This window comes from Phocoena sinus, chromosome 1 (genome assembly GCF_008692025.1).
Source record: "Phocoena sinus isolate mPhoSin1 chromosome 1, mPhoSin1.pri, whole genome shotgun sequence".
In the NCBI taxonomy this organism is placed as follows: domain Eukaryota; kingdom Metazoa; phylum Chordata; class Mammalia; order Artiodactyla; family Phocoenidae; genus Phocoena; species Phocoena sinus.
Genome location: NC_045763.1, coordinates 4,282,888 through 4,306,242, shown reverse-complemented (window position 1 = coordinate 4,306,242; position 23,355 = coordinate 4,282,888). Strand labels below are relative to the sequence as shown.

Here is a 23,355-nt window from a genome sequence, read left to right as displayed (position 1 = left end):
ACCTCATAGGGATTCTAGCTGTTTCCACAACTTACGGAGGAAGTTCTGAACAGATCTGCCTCAAGGTAACTCACATTCCTTGGGGCCGGGACCTGTCCCCGGAGTGTAGGCGGAGGACTGGGTTCGTGCATCCTAGACACTCCCAGTGTGCGGAGCAGAGAGCGGGGTCCAGGGCTCCAGAGACACACGGCTCCCTCTGCAAAACCCCCATGGGGAGCTCTAAGCAAGTGAGGCCTCTGGGGATGACCGAAGTGATGAAACATGTCCTTTATCATGTTGATTTTTTTTTTTTTTTTTGCGGTATGCAGGCCTCTCACTGTTGTGGCCTCTCCCGTTGCGGAGCACAGGCTCCGGACGCGCAGGCTCAGCGGCCATGGCTCATGAGCCCAGCAGCTCCGCGGCATGTGGGATCCTCCCGGACCGGGGCACGAACCCGCGTCCACTGCATCGGCAGGCGGACTCTCAACCACTGCGCCACCAGGGAAGCCCTTTCATGTTGCTTTTAAATCAGCATCCTTGTAACTTCTACCCACAGGGCCCACCTCTGTTCCCCGGCCTGGGAACAAAGGATGGTTTTCACGTTTTTTAAGTGGTTGGAAGAAAAACAAAAGAAGAATATTTCATGGGACGTAAAAATTATAAAAAATTCAAATTTCAGTGTCATCAATACTGCTTCATTGGTACAGAGCCATGCTCATGTACTGCTGGGCCTCCATAACAAAACGCCACAGATGGGGTTGGGCGGGGGGGACTTCAATAACAGACATTTTTCTCAAAGTTCTAGAGGGTGGAAGTCCGAGATCCAGGTGCTGGCAGATTCAGTGTCTGTGAGCACTTCTTCCTGGCTTGAGGATGGCCACCTTCTCCCCGTGTCCTCACGAGCTTGCTCTGGTCTCTTCCTCTTCTTATAAAGGCACCAACCCATCATGGGACCCCACCCTCAGGACCTCATCTAAACCCAATCACCTCCCAAAGGCAAACGGCATCCCACTGGGAGTTAGGGCTTCAACATATGAATTTTGGGGGACACAAACATTCGGGCCAGAACAATTATTCACGTATCGGCCACGGCTGCTTTCACGCCACGTGGCAGCACTGAGGAGTTGGGATAGAGGCTGCACTGCCTGAAAGGCTAAAACAATTATTCTCTGACCCTCTGTAGAAAAGGTTTGCGGATCCCTGTTCTAGGAGTTACCTCGGCCTCCAGAAGGCTACACCTCCGTCCTGGAGCGACAGGGGCTTCGGGCACACAGCCTTTGGAGCCACAGACCTGTGCTGCTGGACCCCGCCTCTGCCCCCGTGAGCCCACACCTGTTTCCTGGGCCCAAGTCTCGGCCGTTGCCTCTCTTCGAGTGGTACCTCAGTTAAGTGAGGTCACTGCACGGAGCACCTGCCTGGGCCCCACGCGCCCTCTTAGTCACCGTCATTCTGTTCATCTCCTGCATTCAGGTGGCTTGCATGGTTTGGTGACTTTCAAGCCAACCCTGGGAATCTGTTGAGAGTTTTCAGCGTATGAGATCACAACCTCCTCTCCGGGGACTGGACAGTAATCCAGTTTAATAACTGATAGCCAGAAGCAGACCCATTTCAAAGGCAGCGTGATCTGCAACGTTTTGCAGCCCCGTTCAAAACCTCGCTTGGGGAGGCGGGGAGGCAAACACAGGAGGTGTATTTGTCAACGCTGGTGCCTGGAGGGGCCACACGTCACATTCCGGGGGGATTCACCATTGGTGGGCGCTCAGCTCCGCGTCCTGCAGTGCCCACCCCGGTCACGTCATGGGTGAGGGGTCTCCCAGAGCCTTCGTAGAAATGCAAACCTTCATGGTTGAAAAGCTCCTTTTTTTTTTCCCTGGGGGACACCTCCCGGGTGACATGTTATGCAAATTTTCCAAGTGTCCCAGACAGACCACATGCAAAAGCCTAATCGAATCCACAACGTGGCTCCATGGTCTGTCCCAAGGATCCTCTCTCTCCCAGCCGTGTGGAGGTTTGAAAGGGCTCCACAGTGACTCATGGAAGCCGAGTGGCCCTGAGGACATCGCAGGAAAGGGGACCCCCAAGAGGTGCTTCTCTAACCCTGCCCAGTGGGGTCCCACCTGCTCTTCCCCCTCAGATGTCTGGGGAAAAGAGCAGGGAGGGTGGCCCGCAGGTGGGGCCCGGGGGTTTCCTGCGGCTGTTAACCTGCGGGGGGGGGGTCTGAGGTTAATCACGTGACTCAAACGTGCCTGCCCCAAAGATGTTGCCTGCACAAGAGAAAGCTAGTTACTGCGGAATCTAATGATCATTTAAAAAAATCTCTAAAGCCCCGCATCAACACCAGCCAACCAAACCACCACCAGACAAACCCCCCCATCACTGGTAGATGTCTTTTGATGGATAGGATACCTCCCTAGGATGCTGGAGCACCTGATGAAAGGTATCTCTGGTGGGAACCGCAAACCTCTGGTGGGTGCGGCCAAGGGACGGGGGTGGATATGTGGGCTTTGTGAGTCTCTGCCATGTGAAAACAGCCAGAGACAATTTGTGAATGAAAGGGTGTGGCTGTGTTCCCAGTTGAGCAAAACAGGTCGTGGGCTGGATTTGGCCCTCGGGCCATAGTTCGCAGAACTTTGATCTCTGACATTAAAAAAAGGTGACATCCACTGAAATTAAGACAGAAGTGTGGATCCTTATGATGTCCACAGCGCTCACAGCTCTGCTCTGTCCTCTTGTGGGGACACTCCGGTCAGGAAGGGGACCCCCTCAGGTCCAAGATGACTCCCACGCTGCCTGCTGGCTGAGCCCCTGACCCCGTTGCTCAGCGGGGGTGCTGGGAGGGAGAAGGCACAGAGGTCCCACGTGCCCTGAATCCTCATTAACCGGCTAGTCATTCTGATTTATCATCGGACCGCAGGCCTGATTAATCTGCTCCTAGTAAACATGTAAAGCCGCCCTCCCAGCCGTTCGCTGGGGACAGCTGGCCACGGTCGCAGGCTGCCTGCCGCCTCTGACGCCATACTATTTTTGGTTACTCTTTCTGTCTCATTTATTTTTGATATGAGTTGCTCATACAGACTGTGTGTTCTCTTTCTTGCTCCTGCACTGAGATGAAAGAAGCATAGTATTTTTAAACCCAGCTCGTGGTGCCTCAGTGCAGCACCTGGAAAGCGCCGTCCAAGGTGGGCCGCCTGGCCTCTTGCTGCGGCCCACAGCCTTGCCTCACCCTCCTGGACACGGTGACCCATCAGTCCTGGGGAGACACTGGGCCTTCAGGGTCCTGCAATGACACTGGGCTTTCAGTGGCTGGGGGTCCAGGACATCTGAGTGCCCTCTGAGTGGCAGGGAGGGACGAGGCACCAGACACCCACCTGAGCAGCATCTCTGGCCTCATCCCTGGGTGGGGACCAGTCCAAGCTGCTGGTGACTGAGTGCAGAGGTGTGATGCGCTGGGATAAAGGCTTTCACGTGCACTCACTCACTTAGCCTTCATCCCACACCCTGTGAAGTTGGTACTGCTTATCACCAACCACTGGTGATGGCTGGGGAAACGGAGGCTCAGAGCGGTTCCGTTGGCCTGGCCATGCCCCCGCGCAGCCCTGAGAGTCCCTCCTCTGAACCACAGCCCTGCACTGCCACAGGCAGAGAGGGAACAACCAAAGGCTTCCTCCCGACAGGGGTGAGACAACCGTGCTCTCCAGGATAAGAGTGGCTGGGATGGGCGGGGGCAAAGGCAGGGGGGCGTCTCCTTAAGAGACCAGCAACGATGCAGGTGCGAGCCGGGAGGTGGAGACCAAAGGCCGGCTGGCGGGTGGATGTGGGGTGCTGGGGGAAGACAGGGGAGCAGGGTGACCCCCCCCAGCTCCTGACATGGGGGAAGTGGTGGGTGCAGCAGGTTGGGGGAGCCCGGAGCCTGGTGGCGGCTGCGTCCAGTCCGAGGGGCCTGTGGGACACCCACGTGGGGGGCTGGGGCCTTCCTCCGGGCTCCTCCCCTCTCTCCTGCCACAGAGCCTTGGCAGGTGCCGTCCCTCTGCCCGGGACGCTCTTCCTTTGTGTCCCTGCTCAGATGTCACTTCTCCAGAGAGGTCGTTCTGGAAAGCCCTCTCCAATGTCCTGTCCATCACAGCAGCACGTGCATTTCCTGCAGAGCTTGTACCCCAACCTGTGGTGACTCCACCCGGCTGTCCCCCTGACCAGATGGTGAGCTCAGAGGGCAGCCATGGGTTGGTCTCATTCCCTGCGGAATCCCTCGTGCCGGGACGGGGCGATTGCTGAACGCACGCAGGCAGGTCACGCCTGCTCTGCATGGCTCGCGTGCTCCGTCTTCCTGCAGCTCAGCACCTCCTCCACGGGGTTTCACGGTGGGAGGGTGCAGTTCGCAGAGGCCCAGGTCAGAATCTCAGGCTATCACTGGACTGACAGTCTCTACCAGGTCTGGAGTCCCCGACCAGGATGATCCCTGGTTCACAACGCAAGGACAGAGCCAGGCATCTCAAGGGCACGTGTGCACGGGCGTAGAGCACACGTACATGCATGTGTGAACATGCACGTACACTCACACACCACCTTTACCATCTCCATGACCTTCACCTCCATGACCTTCACCTCCATCACTTCTACCACCTCCACAACCTCCACTTCTATCATGCCCTCCACCTTCACCCCAGGCTGGCTCTTCTTCCCCCAAGCACTGCTGCTCTGGAGTCTTCCCCCCCGAACGACCCTCTGGGCTTCAGTTCTCACCTCCATGCCCACGAGCCCCACGGCTGCACCGCCAGCACCCCCGGCCTGAGCCCCAGGTTCAGACTCTGTTGGCCGCATCCACATAGCTGCCCCTGGAACACTCCCTCTCCTGCCCATCTCCACTGCCAGCCTCGGGTCGACCACCTGTCACCAGAGTCCCATTCCTCTTCCTCCACCGCAGATGCGTCAGGCCACGTCTTCACTGGCTGCCCAGGGCCTTCAGCCTCAGGCCCAGTACCTGGGCTTGGTCTGCAGAACCATTCACAGCCAGGCCTGACTACTTTTGCAGGCTGCTTCCCACACGCCTGCCTGCCTCTTTTCCCACACATCTGGCCTTGGGCACGCCTGCCTGCCTCGTTCCCTCATGCTCCTGTACCTGTGGCAGCCCCTGCCCTTGTTCCTTCTGTGCCCCACCCTGGGGCGGGTGCCGTGTCTCCCCACCCGCTGGGGATGTCACCAACCTCAGGGTCCAATGCAGTGGTTGCTTCCCCGTTCTGCACGGGTCATCCCACACTATTTGCAGTGGTTACCCCCGGGGCGGCAATAGCGGGGAGGGTGTCGGCACGTTCCATGACTAACACCTCTACCGTCCGAATCTTCTGAACTACTCCGCTAAAGCCCTAAGAAGCAAAGAGCTGGGGCAGGTCTACTCGACTCCAAAGCCAACACTCTTAACGCCCCCTCATGCCATTTTGTCCCAGGCTCCCATGATGATTTCTGGAGAAGAATGCTCCCTGCCGCTTTCTGGTTCAAATCTTTGACACCTGAATGCCAGCCCAGCCTCTGGGCACCCTCATCCCCAATAAAACCTCCCCCTCTTGCCTAAATCCAACTGGGGGACACATGGGGCTGATGTCCCCCACCCCACCCCGGCTTTTCTACCTCTTGTATTCACCGGAGCAGGGACGAGGAAGGACTCGTCAATTTGCCCTCAGAACGTGAATAACCCTGGACCAGGCATTCCACCTGTGAACAGGGGGAATGGGGATGATCGGAGGGGGAGGGGCAGGCAAAACACCCTCCAATTCCCAGAAAACAAGCCGGTGGCTCATTCTGGAATCCCCAAGACAGGGGTTTTCAAAGTCTGTGTGTCCTGGTCACACCTGAGATAGTTCTCGAATCTAGTATTTATCTACTTATTTATCCAGTTATCTTTGAATTACGATAAGTAATGCTGGCTTTCCCTTAATTGCAGGAATGGCAAGTTTCATTTCAAAATAGGCTTATTTAAGAAAAAGTTTAACCAGCTGAAAGAGAAATGCAAACTCTGAAACAGGTCTGGCTGTGTGCACACATGACTCAGAGCATCAGATGAAAGGCCAAGGACTGGAGTGTGGAAATGCTTGCCGAAGGCAGAGAGACAGACAGACAGAGATAGAGAGACAGAGGCATCTGAGTGCAGGAGCGGGAGTGCTTCCTGAAACCCACAGCCTCAGAGTCTCATCCCCAGAAATCCCAGGAGAAAGCATGTAGACTCCACTGCGGAACCACAGGGCAAAAGTGAGTTCCAGGTGGTCATGCAGTTCTTTCTTTTCTTTAAAACTAATTTTCCTTCCCTTTTGTGAAAGCATGTCAGAGTTCCTCCAATTACAGGAAGTTTATCAAGAGAATCTAGGGAGAGACCAGAACCCTGGCAGGATGCAGCATTCCAGGCCAGCCCTGGAGAGCAGCTCTGATGAGGGTATGGGTGGGGCACGTGCCTCGGAAAGGGTGTGTGTGTGTGCACGCACGCACACAACCCACAGGTGTGCATACACGCACACACACGCACGCACGCACACACAGGCCCACTCTACCCATCGGCCAAGCAGCCCGAGGTCTGCCGCCGCTCGTGTTCCCCAGGAGATGCTGGGGAAGGCCTCTCCTCCCTCAGGCCGGAAGCTCCGCCCCAGGTCAGGCCAGAAGGGTGGCCGGAGCGTCCCATGTGTGTGAGGACTTGCAAGCTCACGGCCCGCGTGCCAGGTGGTTGCAGGCCAGCCCCGGGGAGCCTCCCGCTGCTCCAAAAAGCAGATGCTCCACAGAGCAGGTGAAGATGAAGGACCCAGGATCCCCCCCGGGTACGGGGGGTGGTGGCTAGAAGGACTTGAGAGCCATCTGGGCGACCCAAACGTCCAGCCAGAGCACATCTCAGACACGACTCAGAGAGTGTGTCCCACACCTCTGGGGGAGGCAGAGGGGCTGGGCCCGCCCCTACCTCCCCTGGGATGAAGCGCACCCAGGGGTGCTTTTCCTTCCTCTGGGGCCTGGCTGTGCCCACTTCCTGCCTCAGTGGATGCTCCCAGAGCCATGGGCAGGGCTGTCTCCCTGGGAGGAGCCGGGCTCCCATCGAGGCAACAGGCATCTCCTCACCCAGCGCCCCAGGCCTGAATGCCCCACGTGCACCAGCCCCTCTGTGGAGGCTGGGAGTCAGGGGGCCACACACAGCGTGAGAACTGGTTGGGGGTGTGCCGTGGGACAGAGCTGTGTCGCCCACACTCCACCGCCCCAGCTCTCTTTTCACACCGAGAGCATTTCTCGCCTGTTCTGGTATCTGGACCTTGTCCCTCAGAGGGGAGAGGTTCTTAAAGATAAAGAACAGCAGAACCAGAGCGACCTGTCCCCAGTGCTGACCAGTGTCAGGGGGACAAGGGGGGCTTCCTGCTGCAGGATCGGGACTCGGCTGACTGCCCGTGAGGGCCTTTCCCTTACGAAACCCAAGCCCTGTCCTTCACACCAAATAGAAGACAAGCTGCAGGTCTTAATGGCCCACCTCCAGGATTCCCTCCCCACTGGCACCGGTGAGGGGGTCCGGGTGAGGCAGCGGCTCCCGGCCCCCCACACTCACCAGCTCCCTGGGGGGCGGTCGTGCAATCCCAGAGGACTCCAGGCAGCACCCACGGGCGGCACTGAGTCCGGGACACCCTGCGGTCAGCATGCCTGCGGCATCTCCAGCCCCTCGGCCACAGCTGCAGTGCCGCCGAGTACCTGGCTGGGGCGTCAGAGACAGAACCTCTGCATCCGCCTCTGATCGTGATAACCAATGAGCCGAGAGACTGTGGGAGGGGGAGGGGGGGGAGGTCCGAGCACGCGCTTCCCCTCCCCCTTAAGTGGTCTTGGTTTTCCCCACTCCTTGGGGGGCATCCGCAGTAAGAGGGACAGAGAAATGCCACATCTCCTATCAGAGCCGGACCGAGGTCTTTTGAACTCAGCCACGGTGGGAAGAAAACACAGAGTTTGGGGGGCAGGGGGCGGGGAGGAAGAAGCACCCCTTGCCAGTGATTAGGGCTGTGACCCCGTGATGGTTCAAAGCCTGACTCAGCAGCTGACACGGGAGGGAGCAGAGACGGCCCAGCTCTCGGCAGATGGCACATGGAGGGAGCAGCTCCAAGCGGCCTCCTTTGGCCCGGGCATGGGGGGTGGGTTTTAACCGCTTACCCCCCAGGCTGGGAGCAGGAGGGAGAGGCCAGCACCCTGGTGTCCCCCAGACAGGCAGCCTCAGAGTCCGTCTCTCTAGTCCAAGTGGACACGTTGGCGCCCTCTTGTGCCACCAAGCAGTCCCTGGACACTCGGCCCTCCCCCAGGGCTGGTGGGGTCTCTTCCTCTCTGGAGCCTTGGACAACCCACACCCCGAGAGGCCCTCCAAGCAGGGTGCCGGGAAGGGAGGACCTGGGGAGCCGTGGGTGTTCCCATCTTGCCCGCTGCTACGAGTTTCTGCAGTAACATTGGGGGGCTGGTGGTGGGCCATGGGCACGGGGGCCACCTACTTCTGGCCAGCCCCGTGCAGGGGCCTCTGGTCACCGTGTCCAGCCAGGCCCCTCCCCTGTAGATGGCACAGTGCCTGGCACAGCGTAAGGCCGACTGTCTGCAGCTGATCCCCCAAACTCCGCGTGATCGCATACACGGTGGTGCTGGACCCCTGGGCTTTACGGGGATTTCAGCAGTGACCCTTAGAAGAAGTTGAGGGACAAACCTTGGTGCCATCTGCAGAGGGAATCGGGAGCCCGAGAAGAAGGTCGCTCGCCAGGCAGCGTGTCTGAGGGATACTGGGCCCCCAAAGGCTGTAGCACAAACCCGTCCCTCCCCGGGGGAGGCACAGGCTGGCATCCTGAAAACGGGGTCCTATCTGAGCACCTCCCATCTGCCCTCGATGGGACACGCCGCGCTGTCTCACCTGCTCACCTTGTCACCCACAGGTGAGCTCCATGAAGCCTCCCCAGGCTGCTGGGCCCACCACTCTGAGGCCAGGAAGGGGGCTCTGCCCTCTAAGTATGCTGGCAGGTATGGCCAGGATGACCCCATACTGGACCCCACTCCTCATTGCAGGCCCCGGCTCCGGGTGTAACTGCTGGCTTTCCAGAGAGGGGGTCCGACTCGACCCAGCTCGACCCCAGGTCCACACCCCATACTCCCACTCTTACCCCTTAGCCGGTAACACCCAACAATGCAGTCCCTGCCAAGGGGGAAGAATCAGCAGACCAGAAAGAAAGCCATAGGAGCTTCTGGAGGGGGCCCTGGGGGTGGTGGTGGGGAATCAATGGCAGAAACCTGCTGTGGCGGCTCAAATTGTGCCCCCCGCACCCCAAATATATGTCAGAGTCCCGGTCCCTGGTATTAGTGAACAGGACCTTACGAGGCAAAAGGGTCTTTGCAGATGTAATTAAGGTCAGGTCATCCTGGATCGGGGTGGACCCTACATCCAATGACAGGTTTCCCTAAAAGTGGAAGAGACACAGATGCAGGGAAGGAGGCATAGTGATGGAGGCAGAGACTGGGGTGATGTGTCTCCTTTTGCTGGGGGGGGGCCTGTGTCCCCAGCCCTGGTTCAGTTCCACACCTTGAGGGGAGCGGCAGTTTGCAGGGAAATTTCTGCAGCCCTCCTTGCATTAGCATTTGTGAACAGGCTCCTGGGGCCCTCCCCGCCCTCCAGGGGACTGTAAGAATAAATAACAAATGATTTCAAAGAGGATTACGCTGCTGGCGCCACATGACAGAGGCATGAAAGATTAATATCTTGCCCATGGAGCACCACACTAGCAATTGGAAAGCCAGCTTTATTCCACTTCATCCATTAAAGGCTCTGCTGAATTAAAAGAGATGCAAAAGAAAGCCATCAGGCACTGTGCCTTTGCAATCATATAATTAACAGGAAAAAAAAATGCGTTTTTAAATGAAAATACTCATTGCAGGTGAGGCTGCAAAGAAGCTACTCCAGTGAGACGCTGCTGCTTCGGGGATGTGTGGTACAAGCTTTTGGGAAAGTAATTGGGCAATAAAGATCCATAGCTTGGGATCCAGAAATCCTACTTATATAATGTAACCTAACCGTCCAAGAGAGGAAATAAACTTAGATGTACACCCGTGTTCAAGACAGCATTATTGGGAAGAGTGAAAAGATGCTAAATCCCTAAGGAGATCATGTTTCAGTGAATTTTGGGGAAAACAATAGGCTATAACTCGGTCACTCGCAGTGATGTCTGTCTCCCTGTTTGGGAAAGTCTCCGGCAGTGATGTGAGTGGGGGAAGAGGAGAGTCCCACGATTCTGCAGGCGGGAGGGGAAAGCATACAGGAGAGTGAGGAGGGGTCCCACCTCCCAACCGCACTCTTCCGGCCTCAGACTCAGCGACCCCCTTCTGGTGGGAGGGTCTGCGTAAATGAGGCAGGGAAAGAAAGGATCCAGTGGGGCTCTGCCAGCACTGAGCTGAGGGCTGGGCTGGACCTTTATGCGGTTTCCTCTTACCAGGAATCCTGGTGACCCCAGTCCAGGGGCAAGGCCAAGTGTGAGCAACCATCCCATTAACAAGGCGATATGGGGCCCAGGGTCCTCGGCTGGCTGTGTGACCCGAGGTCAAGCATGGAAACTGTTCTCACCCGTGAAGCACCTACTCCTGGGGTGGCTGGAGGGTTAAGAGTAAATGCTTGTAAGGTTTAAGCAAGAGCCTGACAGAGCAGATCCCAGACCAATGGCGGCTGCTGATACAAATAATGATAGGACAGCAATTATCCTACCCCTCCTCATACCCGCCATCAACGTCATCATGACCAGCATGATCGTTGCCCTCATCATCACCACCATCACCATCACCATCACCATCACCATCACCATCACCATCACCATCACCATCACCATCACCATCACCACCACCACCACCACCAGCATCGTATGAACTGCCTGCCTCCTTCCTGCTGTTGGGCAAAGGCTTTCAGCCGTCCAGCCTCCTTCCTGGAGGTCCCCTGCTCCCATGGAAACCTGCTCACGGGACCATGGCCTTCTCTGCCTGCCGCTTGGGACCACTCAATCGGGATGCCCTGGGACGGCTTCTGCAGTTAGAAGGAATTAACTTTGCGTAATTAAGTGGCTCTGCTATAAACACATGAACGCGGCTGCTGGGCACTGGGCATGCAGTCTGTTCGGGGAGGCTGCCGGGCTGCAGGACACAGCCCATCTGTCCAGATGCCAGGTGGCTGGGAGCCTGTGGCCATCAGCCTACGATGCCCGCCCCCGCACTGGAGCTGCCGCAGCACACAGGCTCTGAGCACCGGGCTGTGTCTTGCCCTCAGCTGCAGGGGTGCATCCTCGCTGACTGCCATCTTTGGCTGGGTGCCAGGCCGCAGAGGCCACGGCTGCTCTGCCCTCCCTGGGGCATTGCCTGTTGTTCGGAGTGTGGCAGGATTGTGCCCTGGGGATAAGATACTTCGCGGAGAATCTGTCAGTGGGGTGGCCAGCCTGGGGGAGATGGAATAAGGGAGCCCACGGCGGGGACGGCCACTGCCTGCTTCCAGGGAGCCCAGGCTTGGTCCCACGGCTTCAGCTCAAGGATCCAAAGCTCACCAGGTAGCTCCTCCAAGCAGGGCCTCTGAAGGTTCCTGGGGTGGACGAGTGGACTCAAGGGGAGGCGGGAGACCTGTCCTGCCTGCAGGCAGCACCAGGACCGGTGCTAGGACTTCATTCCTGGAGTGAAGCCTCACACAGAAAGGATGAGTGGAGGATTGCCAGGACTGTAACATCACCTCTTTGCAACTCCGAACCCTTGACATCAATGCTGTGAGGGGATGGGAGGCAAGGGCAGCCATCTGACGCTTGCGAAGCACTGGCTCAAAGGACCGTGGGCTCTTGGAAGTTGGGGAAATCAGCCTGGGTCAGGCTAGTGTTCCTCGGGCCTAAAGGGAGGGTGACAGGCCTAGTGGTCCTGCCTCTGCCCCAGCAGTATTCACCCACATGTACAGGGAAATGAGCATCCCTCCGGAGGACCAAGCATGGGCCGTCTGGCTTAGGAAGCGGGGAGGCCTGGGTTGGGGGATGCGGGAGCACCCTGAAAATGGTCTGATGTACGGAGGAGGTCCCAGGGAGGATTTGGCACAAGGTTTGGTTCTTGCCCAGGGGTTTCCCTTCTCTGATCATCCCGAGTCAGTGGCAGCCACTAGCCTGTAGGCCGGGGTGCCCCATCCGTTCCCAGCTCTGCAGAGGGCGGCTCCAGCTTGCGGGGGTGGGTGGGCCTTACACGAGCTGTTTCCTACCCCGTTCTACCTTCTGGGAGAGTCCATCGTTCCTGATCGTCGCTGAGAGGCTGCTTCCGCCACGCGCCTGCCCAAGGGCTGAGCTGGGGGTACAGAGGCGACGGGACAGACGCACCCCGTCCTTATGGGGCACACGCTCTAGGAGGGACCGGATGTCAACAGCAAAGACCATCCTGGAGTGTTGCTGCTGGTGAGGGCTGCTCAGGGAGTGAACACAGGCTGGCAGTCAGAGAGCTGCATGGTGGCCCCAAGCTGCCAACAAGGATGATTCCTCCCCAAGCCCCAGTTTCCCTCTCCTTAAGACAGACAGGCTGGACCACATGCGTCAAAGAGTAAGAAGCCTGAAGGGACTTTCCTGAGGACTGGTGGCTGGAGGAGCCCAGGGGCCCCAGTCCCACAGAAATAAATGAAATAAAGCCCCATAATACTTCAAATGCCCGCTGGCTTGGGGGCTGCTTTAGAGACCAGGGGTTCTGCCTGAACCTGGGAGCAAGTGCCCTCTCGTCCCCTCAAGGGATTGGGGAAGGGTCCCCTGAGCTGTGCCCTCTCCCCCTGAACTGGGGCCCTTTTTGTTTTCAGAGCTTTGGCTGCACCCGCCGCCTTGCCTGCTGTTCGCAAAGGCTGCTACCCAGGGGCCCACATGGCTGTACCATGGGTCCCCACCAGGGCCTCAGCACCCATGCAGCCCAGCGGGTGGCTGGGAGCCTCCAGCAGTTCCCCACGGTTACCATGGTTACCAGGCTGGGGGAGGGTGGGGAGAAACCCTGTCCTCCACATCCCTCCCAGTGGTACCCCAGTGGGCTTTGTCAGAACCTTCCAGCCCTGGGTGAGGCAGAGAGCAAGGGCCCAGCTGGGCACACAGGCTCCGTGTGTGTTTTGGGGGGAGCTGTGGTAATCACGGTAGCTGGAGCAGCTCAGGGCTCCTGAGGGAACCACGGGCACGGGACAGGGCTGGGGACCTTGAGGGACCTGGTCAGCTTCCTTTCCCCCGTTCTGGATGCTTAGCCCCACAGATGAGCCTCATCTGTCCCTTTGCTCTTGCCAAGGACGTGGGATGCCTGGAATAGGGACTGCAAATTCCAACAAAACATCGTCCCCTTTCTGCATGGACACAGGTGCTCTGACTCCCAGCAGCAGGGGATGCCTCCCCGTTTACACCCTCCTGTGTCCTGGTCAGGATACATCTTTCTTCTAAAGATGAGCAGCCCCTGAGATCTCTCCTCACTTAGCCCGGCGTCCCTCTCCTGAGGTCCCCCCAATACCCCAGGCCATCTCTCACCTTCTGGCACAGCTCTTCCTGCCCAGAAGACCGCCCTGACCCTTCTCCCTCTGTCACCCAACACAGAGCCACACCGGCTCCAGCCCCGCTTCCTCCCTTCCCGACCATGTGGGATGCACACTGCCCCGTCCTGCCTGCTGGGCCTGCAGACAGTTCCGTTGTCGCCCGAGTGGCACCTCCGTGGGCTGGAGCCCGTGTCTCCTCCCCCACCGACTGTGGGCCCTGAGGGCAGTGGCCTCGTCTACCCCCCTGCTTCTCGGGTCAGTGAAGGAAGGGGTGACGTGCAGCATGGCCACACCTGCACAAAGCTGGAGCAGGGTCGCTCCTACAATCAACCACCGTCCCTCGAGTTGCGACATCAGGCCCAGGGTGGCCGATGAGTCTCATCCGAACAGGCTCTTTATTTAGGACGTGGGCCCACATGTACCCATAGGAGCTGTCCCACGAGCCGTCAGAGGCCTTTCCCAAACCCATCCTTCGGGATGAAGAGGGAGTATGGCAGCATCCCCAGTAGCATCCCTGGAGCCTCTGATGTGTCCTGGGCAGGACATGGGCAGGTATAAGCAGGGAGGTGTCCCCAGCGCCTGTGCCCCTACAGAAAGGGAGCGATGTTTCATTGGGATTTGCAATCCCTATTCCGGGCATCCCATGATCTTGGCAAGAGCAAAGGGACAGTGATGGCTCCGGGCAGCCTAAGCTGGGTGACAAAAAACCTTCCCCTCAGTGAGAGGCAAAGGCAACGCTCCCCGGGGGGTGAGGGAGCCACTGAGCAGAGGTGGGGGCTCACGAGAGGGGGAGGGGAGATGCCACAGGTTCAGTCCCAAGTGACAGACTGGCTCCCGGGAGGGATGCCCACTCCCGTCGCACGGGGCAGGCGGTCAGAGAGTCAGCATCCTGACCAAACCTCATTCCAGGAGCACTGGGGCACCACTAACACCAGCATCTCCCCACCCCCGGCAGGATTAAAGCTCGATTCGGGATCCGAAGCTGACAAAAGCGTAGCAGGTCGCCCAGTAGCACAAGGGCTTCCTATGTTCCACAGTGTTGAAGAAGCCCCAGGAAGGCTTGCTCATCAGAGCTTCCAATGATCAAGGCGTGTTTCCTTGGGTGCTGCTTTACGAAGTGGAAATGGGAAAGTTTATGACAAACTGGGGAGTGTTTCTCAAAGTGTGGACTTGGAACCCTGGACCAGTGGCTGCTGAGCTGCACCAGGACCCTCAGGGGCTGTTTTCAGGCACTGCCCCCTGAGACTCCGATGTGTGCCCCAGGGCTCAGGACTGCCTGGCGCCACTGGGGCCCCCGCAGTCTCCGCATTCTTACCCTCCGCAGCGGCATCATAGGCAGAGCCACCCATGAAGCTGGAAGGATGAGCCCCGCAGGTCACAGGTGACCCCAGAAATGCCCCCATAAGGGCAGGACACAGAATCACGCACCATGGAGACTGAGGAGGCGGCCGATGGACCCGGTTAACCAGAAAAGTGACTTTTCTTCCCACCGACCTGCTAACCCCGGGAGCACGCCCCCTTCCTTCTTTCACCGTCACATTTCTCAAGAACCACTTAGGCAGCAGAATGCAAAGGTCAGGGGGGCAGGCGCTGGCACCCGACAGCCGGGGTTCAGATCTTGACTCCTTGATAGCGCCCTGTGACCCGAGGATAGGCACCTTGGCGTTCAGTGACTGTTTCTGCACCAGTAAAATGCGGGCAATGGCAGCTCCTTGAACTGAAGGAGTGGACACAGAACGGGGCAAAGACGTGGCATGCGCACCTGTTACGGGGGGCAGCTGTCGCCCCCCATGACTGGCAGAGACTGTGGCCCCAGCAGCGTGGGGCCCGCCTGATGCAGCGGACACCGGCCCCCTCCTTCTATCTCCCTCTCTGACTGGGCTCCAGGATGACCCAGGGTTCCTCCTGTCTTGACCTTCACCTTCCCTCTCAAATCCTCTGCACTCACGGCCACTCCCTGGGCTCCGTCTTCTGCCCCCTTTACTCTTGGCCCCACCTCCTGGGTGACCTCGTCCACTGCCAAGGCTGTGACTGGCGGGGGGTTGGCAATCACCTCTGGCTTGAACCCCGCTTGGACCCATGGCTGTCCCTCTCGATGCCCACAGCCATGACTGGCCGAGGCAAAGACCTTGGACCCAACGAGGCAGGGTGAGCAGGATGCAGCCCGAGCAGACGGAGCGATGAAAAGGGGACCTGGGGCTGCCCTTACTGCCCGCATCTCATTGCCACCCGGCTCCACAGCAGCTTTGCTGTGACGCTCTCCTGCCGACTCAGCTGCTCGAGACACACTTACGGGGTCCCGCTCTGTGCGCGATGCTGGGCCTACAGCAGCACACAACACAGATAACGGTCTCTCTTTAGGATGACACGCGATCTCCCCCGCCATCACACGTGGTCCTCACCCCACACTGCAGACACATCTGCCTCCTTCATCCCGGTGTGGACACGTCACTGCTGGCTCCAAAACCCCCAGGGGTCTGACGGCTGGTCTCCCAGAACTCAGTCCCTGCTCCCCCTCAACGACTCCCATACTCATGTCCCACCTGTGCTCCCCCTGGGCCTCGGCCACTGTCCAAACCCCTGGTCCTCCCTCTGGGGCCTGGCCCGTGCAAGGCTCTCTCCAGGCAGTCCTTTCCCAGTTTTGCTATCACAACCCCGCCTTCTTTCAGGGTCTGTGTCAAATATCAAGCCCACCTGCCCCCCATCTCTCTTCTACCAGCAGAGGCTTCTCTGATGGCTCCTGGTCTGTGGTTAGGTTAGGTGGGTCTTGCTCACCCTCGGCCTTTCAAATGTCTGCTGCAGAGGGCGTTCCCAGTCGGCGGTATTTATAGGTTTTAAACAATGCTTAAATTCTAATTTACTTTTTAATGCGTGGATTCTTTAGAATTTCCTTGTGCTAGTTATTTCTGAGTCTCCTCCATCCAGAAGGGGCAGGAAGGGCACTGTTTCCAGAGAGACCCTGCCACCGCAGAGCACTCGGGAAGGCAAGGTTCCCGGGCAGATTTCTAGCTCCTTCTGCCCTGGGCTGTATTTGACAGCTTGTGGACATCAGGTTGCAGTTCACTCTGAGAGATCGTAAAGCTGCTGAAGGATGGAAAATGAAAACATGCTGTGCTGCAGAGGGTGGATGCGCCTGGGGTGGGGCTCTGCAGCCCCCACGGGCTACTGTACAGGGGGGGTAGGCGGGCAGACGGATGCCCCGCAGGCTTGCGCACCCAGCCCTCCAGGAGGCCTGGGGTTGGGAGGACAGGGCAAGCCGTGTCCTCCACTCACTGGGAGGCCATGATCTGCAGAGACAGCAACAGGCTCCCCCCAACCCCCTTCCTCCACGAAAGCCGCCAGCTGGGTTTTCCCAGGCTGTTCCCCAGGAGCACCCAGCCCCTCTGAGGAGCCTCACGTGGGCTCATGAAATGACTCAGAAGGGGACTCCTGGGCTCCAGGTAGAGCGAAGGTTTGCGCTCAGTCTATGACTGGACACAGAGGCTGGGAAGCTGACAGAGTGCCCGCCCCGTGCCAGGGACTGTCCGTATGCCTCTACTTGCCTCATTTCACCAATCCTGAAAAAGGGAGACACAAGCACAGGGCCAAGCGGCTGGGAGAGTAAGAACCGGACATTCAGAGAGCTAGTTCTCCACTGGGGGCCACAGGCCAAGACCCCAGACAGAGGGCCCTGCGGACAAGACCCAGTGTCTATGGGACCCAAGAAGTCGCTCGCTTACTGGGGAAACTAGCCCGACGACGAACGGTTTGCTGGTTTGTTTTGAAGCCAGTGCAGGGATCTGAGCAGGAGAAACATACACTTGGCTTTCAACCGTTGAGTTGGATGGTGGATCTCAGCCACTCAGCAGCTGGGGCTCAAGATCAAGATCACATTAGGCGGGGAAAACCCACTAAGAGGGCTCAGGATCCTGGTGGGGAAAAGTTCCCTACCGGGGCTGCAGCACAGGTGTGAAGCTGAGGGAGCCATCCCCAGCCCATCTCTGCTTTTCCCCCTTTCCCAGTCCTAGCTAATCCGTACCCTGTGTGGCATTAAGACAGTCAGTTCTGCAAGAGCCTGTGTGCTGGATCTAGAGGGAAGAGAGGTTGACTGCAACGAGGAAGTTCAAGGGAGGCAGGCAGGTGCCAGGCATGTGGGTGAAATAGGATGAGGGACACATACAAGCCTGTGGATACCGGGTCTCCAGGGCTAGGCACCTGGCCACTTGGTGGAGTAGGGGGTGACCTCCTGAGACCCTGTCCTCTGTGCTATGAGTCAGACAGTGTGCGGGTGCAGGGCACACTTCAGCTGGGGGGGCCGGGCCCAGAGTGCACCCCTCAGTGTAGAGGGAGAGGAAGGCTAGCCCTGTTTTAGCCCCGCGGGATGTGGCAAAGGGTAAGAAGACCCAGCATCTGCTCAAGTCCACTCGGACAGGGAGACTCATGTTCTCGCCAAGCCCAGGCCGGATAGAAAGCTTGAAGCGCCCCCCACCCCCACCCAGTGACCCGATGACCTGTCGGGTGATGTTCCCACCTGGCCCCTTGTGTGTTTTCTCCTGGGGAGGCCCTGTCCCTTGTTTTTCCTCTGTACTGGCTGAGCCAAGGACCACATTTCCTCCAAGTCACCCCAAAGAAAGGGGGGACATGCTGTGGGTGGAGGGCTGAGCGTGCTGGGCTTCCCATCATGAGAAAGGCGGCTTCCATGTCCCTTGGGAGCTGGGATTGAACCTGACCCTCCTGCACATTGGAGGAGACGCATCTCTGGGGGGGGGGGTAAGGATTTCCGGCACTGGCTGATGGGCTGGAGGGGGCCTGGTGCAGCGGGAACAGAATCCAGGAGGCCGGGTCCCTCTCACCACCACTCTGTGCCTGTTTCCCATCCAGGCTAAGCAGCCTCCCTTGCAGGGCTGTTCAGGGTTATTTACAAGGACCCGCAGCGAAGCAAGGTCAAGATACAGAGTCCCTCTTCTTCCCTTTCATCTCACCCGGCGGCTCGGCCCCTTGCCATCTCTTTGATGACATCTTTGGAACCACAGGGCCCTGGCTCTGAGGAACTGCCAGGCCGGGCAGGACGCTGTCACCGAGAACTCTCTGTGGTCGGTAGCATCTCCCACCCCTGACAGCCCCAGTGACTCAGACGCACCCGGGGTGCTGTTTCCTCCACGTGCGTCAGCACCATCTCACAAGTGCGTCCTGAAGGGTGGCTAGAGCTGGTGGTTGGCATGTTCCCGGGGTGCTGGTTTCCTCCAAGGGCAGTACCAAGGAAGTGACCTGGCTCAGACTGGTGGGAGGTACGGGGCCTGACGCGGCTCACCTCTGAGTGACCTTGGAGAAGTCTCTGACTTTGCCAAGGCTTCCCTTGTGTCCTCCAAAGGGGAAGATGCCCAACCCCTTGTAGCTCTAGCGTGCTCGCCTCTATGAGGCAGGATCCCTGGCTGCGGAAAGGGGAGAGGAGGGGTCTCTGGCCCTGGACACCTTCAGAGACGGTCCTCCCCGAATGCTGCCTGCGGTGCCACTGTTCTGCCTATCATTCAGGGACTCCAGGAAATGGCTCTGGCTCTGGGACCTTTGGTGAAGCAAAGGTCATGGAGAAGTGAAGGTCAAGGACTAGATACACGCTCCTTCTAGCCAGAGTCCTGGGAAGCCACACACGTTCGTCCCCCTGGGTTCCAGCAGTGGAGGAGGCCTTCCTTTGCCACATGCGTGCTGCCCAGTTGCCATGGGCCCATCACCGACAAACAGGAAAGCCTAGAGGAGGCTGCCTCCCTTACCGGAAACTGTCAAACCAAAACTTGTGCCACTCACTTCCTCCTGAATCATTTGGGGTTTAGAAGATCATTGAAAAAGGAAAGAAAGCCAGCCCCGTGCTGTGAAGCTTCTCAATCCGCCCCACCCCGGAGCCTGCTCACCCCTCCATCCCCCAGAGCCTCGGCCTGTGGCCCTCGCCAGACGAGCAGTAGTGTCCGTCTTGCCACACCTCCCGTGTGCCACTGCTTTCACGCCCATTCATTCCCGTCCAGGCACCACGTCCAGACCCAAAGGGTTTGAGCACGAGACCCAGCTTCGCACTTTTCGTGACCCTCCTTCCCCCTGTGCCCTGGTTCAGTCCCCACACTGTCTGTCCGCTGGCACAGCACAAAGAGGCACAAAGAACGGAACCTCGGTTCTGTAGGGGAGCCTCCAGCAGGCTGCTTTCGAGGTAGGAACGTGCTACAGCCTGAACACCCTCAATGTCATTGAGGCCGGGTGTGGGCATGGAGAGTGTTTCTGACGGACAGGACCCCGGGAGCCAATGCCCTCTGGGCCCCCGTTGTGATAGCACAGGGGAAGGGCCCCAAGAACCACACACAAGCCTGGGGTCTGCAGGTAGATGCAAACGCCAAGTAACAGTCAGGAGGGCAGGTGCAGCTCTCCACACTCAGGTCTCCAAACCCTGCAACGTGGGGCCTGAATGCGGTTTTGTTTGCAGAGCAGGAGCTTGCTCTTGGCATTGGGAGGCGGAAGGCGTTTGTGAGGGGGAGGAGAAGTTGCAGAGAAAGAAGAAATCCTGAAAGGACAGGCAGTGGGACAGCTGTGGCCTGAACTTGGTGTTCTTCCTCCTCGGATGTGGATGTATTAATTTCCATAAATGCTAATAGCTCATTTCCCCAAGAGCTATTACTTATGTCATCTCCCCTTGGATGCATTTCAACACAGGGCAGACGAGTGAAAGAGAAGAAAGGGCAGCCCCCACTGGTGAGTTCCCATACCCCAACCCTGTCCCCACCAGGCAGCTCAGGACTGTTCTAAGGTGGCCCCTCTAACTGCAGGGTCAAGACCCCCCTGCAGACGGCCCCACAACCAGGTCCCTATCATGCCAGGAGGCAAAGAAAGTTACCAACCCCAAAAATGCTGAATCACAAAGTAAGCTGAGTAGGAAAGTGGGGGTGGGGTGGGAAGGGAGCCGGTGGCTAGGGGGGAAGGCAGGAAAGGGTGCTAAGGGGCTTCTCACCTGGAGCCCCCCAGGCCGCTCTAGACAAAGCGTAGACCCTAAAGGAGCCCCCAGACAAATGCCAGGAGGAGCAGAGCCAGGTTAGGCTGCCTGGGTGGGAGGGTGGGGAGGTGGGCAGGTACAGGACTGCTACTGCAGCAGGAAGCGGTGCAGCAGCTGGGTCTCTGCGTCCTGCGTCCTGCAGGAGCAGGTAGGGGAGGTGGGGAGCGAAGAGAAGCTGAAGAGGGGGCAGGGGTATAGGGACCGGGGTGGGGTGGGGTGTGTAGGCAGCCAGATGAACTGGTGCAGGAGGGGAACGCCAAGGTCCTGGGGAGCAAGGCAAGGTGCAGAGAGGGCGCCCGCGGGGAGAGATGTGGCGACTGGGAGCAGAATGGGTGGGAAGATGGGGCCAGGGACCTGGAAGGAAAGGCAGGATGAGCCTTCAGGAGCAACAAGGAGAGAGATGAGGGGGATCGGTCCAGGAGCGCTCCGATGGGGCTGCGCTGAAAGGGGGATGGGGGAGGGAGGCGAGGCTGCGGGAAAAGGAGGGGGCAGAGACGGGACGAGGGGAAGGATGAAGTTTGGGGCAGGGGTCGGGCATGGGAGCTAAAAGGTCGGGCGGGTTGGCAGATAGGGCAGGCAAGGGAGGACAGGATGGGGGCAGGGAGATGATGGAGAAGGAGGCGAGCCGGCTGGAGAGGAGGTGAGGACGGAGGCGGGCGCGGGGACGGCACTGGGGGAAAGGAGATGGAGAGTCAGCGCGGGCCTCGCGGGTACCCGCCGCCGCTTTCCCGGCGCACGGCCGTGTACTGCGCGGACGGCCGGGGTCTCCCCCTGCACTCACCTGGGGGCTCCAGCTCCGAATCCTCTGCCCCGCTCCGGATCTTCCTTCCCGCCCTGTCCCTGCGACTTTAGCGCCCCCGAATCCCACTAGCTCCACCAGGTTCCGCCCGCAGCATCTCCACCTCGTGGGACGCCCGGGGCCACGCCTCTGCCAGCTTCTCATTGGCTGATCTTCACGCCAGTCACATTCCTATTGGCAGAGGGATCGCCGACCATGCAAATCAGAACGGGCCCGCCGCCGCGCCTATTGGCTGGCGCTCCCGGAGCGGAGCCCCTGGACTTGGGCTCTGATTGGTCCCGCGGTGCTGCTGACGCGAAGGTCGGGGTGCGGGTTCTTTCCCTTCCGAGGCTCCTCGGGCGGGTGGCAGCGGGTCGGGTGCCCCTCGGCCGGTCCTCGGACCGCAAGGCCTGCGGCTCCGGTGGGCACCGGCCGGCCGCCAGGCCTCTGGATCCGTCCGAGGAGCACATCCTCGAAAGCTTGGGGCTCGACGCCCCGGGGCGGGTGTGGCAGCTGCAGGCCCGTCTCCTAGGTAACGCTGCCCGCCGCGGGCGGAACCACGTTGGCTGGCTCCGCGGGGGAGGTTGGACGCAGCCCAGAGGCGCGGGGGCCGCCGAGCGGGTCAGGGCCTCGGGCCCGGGGTTGGGGTGATCCGTGCGTCTTTCCCCGGGGCCCGGTACCTGCGGGGCGCGGCGGCCGGGCAGGCGCGAGGCTGTGCCCGTGTCGGTCGCACCTCCTTCCCCCCGCCGTGACACTTGGTGCGGCCGGAGCCACAGGCTTCGGGGACTTCTTGGGGCTCAACCTCAGTACTCTGCCCCTAGACCCTGCGCCCCCTTGCAGCCCTCCAGCTTAAGGCGAGCGCGTTGCCGCCGGCCTGGGCTGTGCTGAGACCAAGGCGTTGGCCCTCCCCCTTTCCCCGTCGGACCCCTGCCGGGGACCCCTGCTTTGCCTGTCCCCACTGGGTTTCCTGTCCCCCGCTGGCCCTGCCGACCCGTCCCAGCGCTGCCGCCCAGTGGAGATCTGGAGACTCCCTGGCGCTCGCAGGAGTCCCTGCCTTGATAGCCCTGCCTGCCTACGGCCTCCCCTGGAGCTGCTTCCACCTTCCCCTCCGCTGTCCAGCCCACCGACCTCCTGACCGCCTCCGAGCACCCCACCTGGGCCCTTCTCGAGACCCCAGTGCTCGGTCTCCTGCTCGCTTCTTCAGACTCAGAGGCCCCACCTTTGCATCTCTCTTCCATGCCTGCCTCCCTAGAAGACAGATGCCTTATCAGACCCGGTCCTGCCTTCGGTGTTGCACTGTGTCACTTGGGTTGAAGCATACGAAGGAAGTCTGGCCTCCCAAGCTTGTGTAGTTGGAAAAGGTGTCCTTTAGATGATGGTGGATAGTCGCCCCCAGTTCCTGCCCAGGTCTTCATCACAGCTCACTACACCCTCCGGTCCTCTGATTTTCAGAGGTCACAGCCACCTCCTTTGTGTGCTGACTTGCATCCTGTCTTTTTGCCTCTCTCCAGATACATTCCTCGAGGGCAGGACGGTTTCTCCAGGGCCTGGCACGTGGTAGGTACTCAAAGACTATTCCTTGAATGAGGAATTCCAGGCAGTGCTTAAGTAGACCTCTACTTACTCTCAAAAAAGCTCCCCAAAGCTTTCAGGTCTCAGGCATTCCAGATTTTGTTCACTTCTGGGAGGGAAGCTTCCCTGTGACCGGGCAGCTCCTGCGGTTCCTGCTCCTCCCTTGCCTTGGTGAACCACTGCTTGTGAGACATCAACCCAGCCTAGCACTTGGGCGCCTGGATTCCCTCCTCTTCTCTACCCTCCCTCCCCCACCAAAGAAAGGAGTCTGGATCAGGCTTGTCTCCTGTGTGCTGCTCCCACTCGCCCCCTTGTTCTTTTAAATTTTATTTTATTATTATTTTTTTATACAGCAGGTTCTTATTAGTCTATTTTATACATATTAGTGTGTATACGTCAATCCCAATCTCCCAATTCATCCCACCATCCCCCCACCCCGCCCCTGCTTTCCCCACTTGGTGTCCATACGTTTGTCCTCTACATCTGTGTCTCTATTTC

General features: G+C 59.0%; 2 protein-coding genes across 4 annotated transcripts in view; one reads left to right on the top strand and one right to left on the bottom strand.

Annotated features, from left to right (window-relative positions):
- Window positions 1-21,410, bottom strand: part of KCNAB2 (potassium voltage-gated channel subfamily A regulatory beta subunit 2) — a 96,782-nt gene extending 75,372 nt beyond the window's left edge. For all 3 annotated transcript variants that reach the window (XM_032627591.1, XM_032627619.1, XM_032627643.1), the window contains exon 1: window positions 21,289-21,410. The gene's annotated coding sequence lies outside the window, so the exon portion shown is untranslated. The remainder of the gene's footprint in view (window positions 1-21,288) is intronic.
- A 223-nt stretch (window positions 21,411-21,633) lies between these two features.
- NPHP4 (nephrocystin 4) overlaps window positions 21,634-23,355 on the top strand; it is a 146,708-nt gene continuing 144,986 nt past the window's right edge. The window contains 2 exon segments of the mRNA XM_032627689.1: window positions 21,634-21,817; window positions 22,797-22,842. The gene's annotated coding sequence lies outside the window, so the exon portion shown is untranslated.